General features: G+C 37.1%; 1 long non-coding RNA gene and 1 pseudogene across 3 annotated transcripts; one reads left to right on the forward strand and one right to left on the reverse strand.

The window, feature by feature from the left end:
- Nucleotides 1-325: 325 nt before the first annotated feature.
- LOC125212875 (uncharacterized) lies at nt 326-2,281 on the reverse strand. Of its 2 annotated transcripts, none has more exons than XR_007174785.2 (2): nt 2,010-2,281; nt 326-777 (listed from the first exon to the last, which is right to left on the reverse strand). It is a non-coding gene; the product is annotated as an uncharacterized LOC125212875 (long non-coding RNA). The 2 variants fall into 2 exon arrangements; XR_016136599.1 differs by lacking the exon at nt 326-777 and adding an exon at nt 908-1,841.
- Nucleotides 2,282-4,961: 2,680 nt separating this feature from the next.
- LOC125208940 (putative F-box protein At1g32420) lies at nt 4,962-6,942 on the forward strand (annotated as a pseudogene). Its single transcript, XR_016136495.1, has 2 exons — nt 4,962-5,171; nt 5,605-6,942. The product of XR_016136495.1 is annotated as a putative F-box protein At1g32420 (transcript).
- The last annotated feature ends 263 nt before the right edge of the window (nt 6,943-7,205 follow it).

Raw genomic sequence — 7,205 nt, forward strand, 5'->3', positions numbered from 1 at the left:
AGGTCAGGTAACAGCAACTCCTGGGTCCGGCAGATTTACTACGCACCTGAACTCATAAACGCACATTAGCGCCCCAAATGAACAGAATTTTAACCTTAAACCGATGCATGAAACGAGCCTTATCACAAACAAACAGATCCAGTCACGGGACGCTTAATCCACTCCGGATCCAAGCCATCCACAACAACCAAACATCATTTCCACCTTAGATTCTCACTGATCTACGTAGATTTTTCCGATCAACAACAAATTTCTCACAAACCAGCTTCAAACTCAGACCAACCAACAAAGATCAGCAAATTGATCCCAAAACAACACAACACGATAAACGAAACATAAATAGAAATATCCATTGCAAAATACGAAATATCCAACGATAAAAACAACGCAAAAGCTGAGCCTCGAACAACGAAGACTCGGTGAGTACCAAAAGTAAACAGAAGATAAAAGATAATTGTTTCTTCGCCTCCGTAGAGACGGTGTTGCACCCAAACTTCTTATGAAACGAGAACCCCTAGAAAATTTCCCCCAAATGAGTGTGTAGAAAAATAGAAAACTAAGCTAGGAGCTGGAAAAGGTGATGATCGTTCATGTTGTTTGCGTGCTCCTTTTTATAGTGGATAAAGCTTCTAGACTGTTCTTGTGATTCCTATTTTTCCCTCCAATCGATGATCCTCAGTCTAGTGGCTTTTCATCCTTCTGCTTAATTTCCCTTGCCAGCTTCCTTCACCAGGTGATATCTATCTTCTTCCTGGGGCTGGCATTTTCTCTACACACCTGGCTCAAAAAGGTTTATTAGACCCAGGAAATCACAGAATTTATCCTTATAACCAATGCATGAAATTAGCCTTATCAGTTAACTGACCAAAAAAAACTGGGAAAAAAAAAATTGGAACTGGTACCGATGGGAATTCGGTTAGTTGAATTAACCGGTCGGTAAGTCGGTTAACCAATTAACCAAAAAAAATGATAGTAATTTATAATGTGGAGTAAAAAAAAGAAAAAAAAAATCAACTATAACTAATACACTCCTAATAGAAATACGATAACCGAAGGGATCAGCTAAGACATTTCATAAGACATTTGCTGCTACACAAATAATAAATTGATATGTGTATATTCTTTGAGAAAATGAAAAATAAACTAAATCCTATGTGCATCTCTTCCTCCTCTCACTCACACACTCCGTTCAATTCAACATTCATTAATATTTCATCTTCTCTCAACACAGAGCTAAACAACCAAACAAAGCATTGCACTGATGAATCCCCAAATCACAGCCCTCCTACTCTGCACCATCCTTCTCTCACAATCCCACACCCACTCCCACACTGTCCGCATCATCGGCGGCCGCATCGGTGGCGCCTCCGTCGCCCATTTTCTCCGCCACTACTCCCCGCCAGACGCCATATCCCAGATCACACTCTTCGAGCGCCATGGCATCGTCGGGGGCCGGCTGGCCACCGTCACCATCGCCGGCGAGAGTTTCGAGGCCGGCGGATCCATCATCCACCCTACTACGCCTGGAATTACACGCTGCTTCTCGACCTTGAATCGCCTACAATACGTCTCGCCGATTCAACCGCCACCAATTAGCAGCCGCTCTACCCACCGCCGCGAACTGGTTGCTCAGATTCTTCTTCCGGCACCCTTCATCACACCAGGAATCCCCGTGCAATCCTCCGTCCGTTCGTTGTCCTTGGAGAGGCTCGCCCTCGTCAACGCCACCAACGACGACTTCCTCCTCGATCTATCATAACCCCTAAGTTTTGGTCTGCTCTCGAGAAGTTGGACGCTTGGACTGCAACTTGCCTCCCCGCCGTTGTGCACCGCCGGCTCAGCTAGAGTTTTAGAGCAATTTGTGGGGAATATGCCAAAATGAAGTTCAATTCGGGAAGAGTTTGTGAGGAAGATGCATAGAGAGTTGCAGGGGAAGATAATATTGAAATGAATGTTGAATTGAGCAGAGTGTGTGAGTAAGAGGAGGAAGAGATGTGTTACGAACTCACCAGATTCCCAGGAGGAACCGATTGTGAGTGAGCAAGGAAGGGAGGCGATGTCAGATGAAACGGCTGAGACGACACCCCCAACTGGCGAGGACTTGGAGGTTCAAGTAGGAACAGAGTTGGCGAACCGGGAGGGAGTCGTGGAAGGGAGGAAGCTCCAACCAAGAACGCAGCTGAAGCCACCAGATAGGCTCCACGACTACGTCGCCAAATAGGAAGAGTGCTGCTGTCTTTTTATTAGTTTTCTATTTTATTTTTGAGTCAACTTTATTTAATTATTTGCAATTTCATGATGTAACGAATTTATTTAATTTGAGCGATTTATAAGCTCCGTCGGATTTTCTTTGTTAGTTCTTTCCCGATGTATAGGATTAGGTCGAACCAACCCTAGGGACCTAGTTATTATAAATAGGGCATTCATTAATTCCGTCACTCAATTAATGAAGATATATTTTGCCCACATTACTTGTGCAATACACTCTAAATCCTTTCTCGCTGCCGACGGAAAGATCCGCGCCAGCCTTCGATTTCTAGCCGCCGACCTCAACCTCTGAGGCGTCGGAACCGTGTGTTGTGTGAGACGTTGACAGGAGATTCTTTGTTAAGAGAGGAGCTGTCATAACAAGATGCCACATAGGATTTAGTTTATTTTTCATTTTTTCAAAGAGTATACACATGTCATTTTATTATTTGTGTAGCAGCACATATCCTATGAAATGTCTTAGCTGATCCGCGCTGGATAAGTAGATAACATTAAGTTTTGCGCATATATAAAAAAAGTCTATTCTTACCAACTTTTCACAATTTTATTATTTCAATATATTGTTAGAGTACAAGACAAGAAGAATAAGATTAAAAGTAACCGACTTTTAAATAATTCGTACAAAACAAAATGTATACCAAAACTATAACTGTTAGATAAATAAGGATTAATGAGTATATGAAAATCAAAGAGATACATAAACAAATCTTTTATTTCAAATGTTTGTCATTTAACAATTATTCATCAATTTGAAAAAGGAATCCAAAATTAGGAGTTTCAATTATTACAAGAAAATGATTAATTGCTTATTTAATTTTATTTTTAATTTGTTTAATTTTAACTTTAACATAAATTCATTGGGTCGTGCAACGCATATTATAGATACTACAAGTTTCCTAGTTATACACAAATTTGTTTAGGCACTCTATAAGTTTAAAATCTAAAAACTTTTTTATGATAATAAAAAATGAAGAGATATCCTATTTTGACATTTTGACTTTGATGGAACAATTTCAAACATTATGACTTTGATGGAACGATACGAAAATTTTGACAAAATTTAGAAGATAATACAAATATAAAAACATTATAAGTGTTTATTAGTTAAAATTATAATGAAATTAAAATGAATTGAATATTGGTTAATTGATAACCGATGGGTTATAATCGGGGAAAATTAATAACCGAAACCGAACCATAATATCGATTTTCGATTAATCAATAAGTGACCAGTTTCGATTCAATTCTCAGTTTGAGCATCCACAATGGAGGCTAGCGGATAGGCTAGCCGACCGCTGGCCGATCCAGCTAGCCGCAATTGCGGCAATTTAGGCTAGCCGATCAGCGAGCTCTAGCCGATTTGCAGGCGCTAGCCGACCGCTGGCCGATCCCGCTAGCCGCCATTGTAGGCTCAATTTCGGTTAGCCGGTTTCATTTTATTTTAATGTATTTTTTAATGTATTTTTTTTATTTATTGTATTTTTTTATGCATTTTTTATTGCATTTTTAATGTATTTTTTTATAAATTTTTTTTAATTATGCACTTTTTTTTAGGATGGACCTTTTTTTAATTTATATAAAATTATTGCATTTTTAATGTATTTTTTTAATAAATTAGTGAGGAGTAGAGTGCGGCGGGGGCTCGTGTGTGGAAGCTTGGTTTTTTTTTAAATGAATGTACTTTTTTTAAATGAAATTAATGAATTTTCCCGTATATGTCTCGTAAATTTAATTCCGTAATTTATCGTAAATTTAATTTCGTAAATGTAGTTGTTTTTTAATTATTTTTATTGCGGCTAGCCTGTGGCTAGCTGACCCAAAGCCATTATGGATGTTCTACCGAAGAACCGAGTCCCCAACACATACCCCAACACGTACATCACCTAAAATGAGAGATTTCGGAATATGGGACTCAATTCGCTGACCTTTCGAGATTAGGGATTAAATTCGTTGACTTTTCAGATTATAGGCTCGAGGCTTTTTAATTTTTCAGAATAAGGGTTTTCACTCTTTTATATTTATTCTCTTCATTTTTTCTTATTATTTTTCTCTCAATAATTATAAATTGACCAAACTATCCTTTAATTCAATTTTAAGAAAATTCATCTTCTCCAAATCCAACCAGATTACGCGCTCAACTATCCATCTCGAGTTCGTCGATAGTGGCGATGAACTCCAAATGGAGATTGTTGGGAGAAACGGAAATGCTGCGAGGGCTGAATAATGCACTTAATTTTCTCATTTTTTTGTTCTTTTTAAAGGTATGTGAACGTTTGGTTTTCTATCCATATTTGTGTACAATTTTAAAAGCTGCAATGGATGAGTGATTCACTATTCTCCCAATCTCCATTTTAATGAAATACGTGTAGTGCTTGATCATATATTTCAAACATGGATGTTGGGATTTAGAGGGATAATATATAATTAAATTATCAGTTTAATAATATATTATAGAATTTTCAAAGTGGCTGATTTTTCAGAAATTCAAGAGGGAAATGATCTGTGATATGAGAATTTCGACTGAATTTTAAGGTTGGAGGACATAATCTGATTGGAATGGAGAAGATTGGAATGGAGAAGATGAATTTTTTAAAAATTGAATTAAAGGAAAGTTTGGTCAATTTATAATTATAGGGAGGAAAATAATAAAAAAAGGGAGAGAATAAATATAAAAGTGTGAAAACTTTCTGAAAAATTCGCATGCGTTGAACTTATATTCTGAAAGGTAAACAAATTTAATTCCTAATCTCGAAAGGTACAGACCCCGTATTTCGAAATCTCTCAGCTAAAATTCCCTTCAAATCGGCGCTCCACTCTCTGGCGGAACTCGCCTTGCCTCGCCGCCCTTCCTCACCGGGTTTTCTTTCACCGTCCGCCTGCTTTACCAGCCCCGTCGGATTCCGGTGTGCTCCGGCAGTTTTTTTATTAGTTGATTTGATATGATTCTTCCAGTATTTTAATTTTGTTTCTGAGTTGGTATTTTGCTGAGATTTTGAATCTTATTTTGAAAGCCACCATCTTTCTATTGTGGACAGACATCTTCCCCGTTAATTTCACAAATCTATTTTTGACCGATTAGGGCAAACGAATTGTTTATTTTGATTATGAATAGTATTAAAGATTTCATTTTTTTTGATCCAGTGCTTGTTTTGTAATGGTTTACAGTATTAAAGATTTGATTTTTTTGTTGATAGTATGTTCTAATTTGTGCTTCTTGCCACGCCTGTTCCCTTTTCTTGTGTAGATTTGATTGACTCAATTGCATCCCTTTCAGAATAGGATTAATCTAATAGAGTAGATTTTCTTCATCTGCTAATCTCATAGTATTATTTTCAGGTATTAATGAAGATCTCTAACCTTTTGGAAGGGGATTCTGAGTGTGGCATAATGAACAAAAGTGCCAAAAAGGGTCGTTTATGTGTAAGAAAATACACGACACTGAGAGATATTTTTTTTGCAAATCTACCGGAAGAGATTACGATAGAGATCTTACAAAGACTCCCCATAAGGAGCGTTATGACGTGCAAGTGTGTTCTTAAATCATGGCGCCATCTGATTGAGGGGGATGCCTTTGGGATGTCGTATACTCCGAAACCAGGCCAATTTTTCGTGTATGTTGACTTGGAAATGAGGTACACTGTCTGCGATGAGGCCTTAAAGCCACTTTTCCAATTCAGTTCACCTTATCATGATAATATTTCTAAAGGTCACTATCGTGTTATAGTTGCTTCAGCTAATGGTTTGCTTTCAGTGTGGGATCTAAGGTATAACATTCTATTTATATGCAATCCAATGACTCGAGAGCATGTCGAGCTCCCTCCTCTATCTAAGTTCAATGGATGTTGCTTTTATGGATTAGGAGTGAGCAAAACAAGTGGTCATATAAGATTGTATATGTTGATAAAGATAGTTGTTGGGTATACACTCTAGGAACAGGGCCGTGGAGAAGCATTAAAGCAACTGATTCATGCGCTGGTTCATTGAGTTTGGTTGGTGCTGCATTTTTTAATGGAAATCTTCACTGGTTGACATATGATTCGAAAGATAATCTCTTTGTTTGTTGCTTTGATTTGGAAGGTGAGCTCTTTATCCATTTTTCTCTTCCTTGTGAGTTTGGGGGCGATACATATAGCTCCCAGGAGATATGTATTTTTGAGGGTCGGCTATGTTTAAGTGGTGTTTTAAATAGGCGTCATATCGTTATTTGGATGATGTACAACTATGGAGATGATAAATCTTGGAAAAAGGAATATAGCTTTGACTTACCCACAAATTATTCAAAGAGGCACGGCCTCAAATTCTTGGTGAATGGCGAATTGTTGATAGCAGTACCAGGTTTTTATCCGTGCACAACTCATGATCCACTAGTTTTTATCAACACCAAAAACAATGAAGCTCCGGTGGCATGTGAGACATATGGTCATTTGAAAAAAACTTATTCTTCAAGTGACCAAACTTATTCTTCCTGTATTGCTACTTATACCCCAACCTTAATTTCACTCACCACCATGGGGTGTCATAATGTTCAGCTGTTAAAATTTTTGTAGGAGTATTAGTTAAACATATAAACAGATTGTACTTATGTATTTTTGGTTTATTTATATGCTTCTTATTTACATAATTGTAAACTTCTTGGCTATCTATAGAATTTGTCAGCGTTTGTTATTTAACAAATTTCCACATTATGTTAGAATGGTTGTGATTGTAGCTAACAAAAATTTCATTTTTGTTTTTAATAGCAACTTTATATATTTATCCCATTTATAATATCAATTTTAACTCTGTTTAATGACACCAATATTAATAGGTTTCAATTGCAATGTGAACTCTGATTAAGTTTATTCTACAGTCTATTTTTTTTTAAAAAAAATTCCAATCATTGTCGAACTTTGAAAATATGTTCAACAATGTCAAATTTTTGCTAATCTTTTTGTTGT

The sequence above is a fragment of the Salvia hispanica genome, chromosome 3, assembly GCF_029641045.1.
Source record: "Salvia hispanica isolate PSC_SH4W2 chromosome 3, Shi_PSC_v1, whole genome shotgun sequence".
In the NCBI taxonomy this organism is placed as follows: domain Eukaryota; kingdom Viridiplantae; phylum Streptophyta; class Magnoliopsida; order Lamiales; family Lamiaceae; genus Salvia; species Salvia hispanica.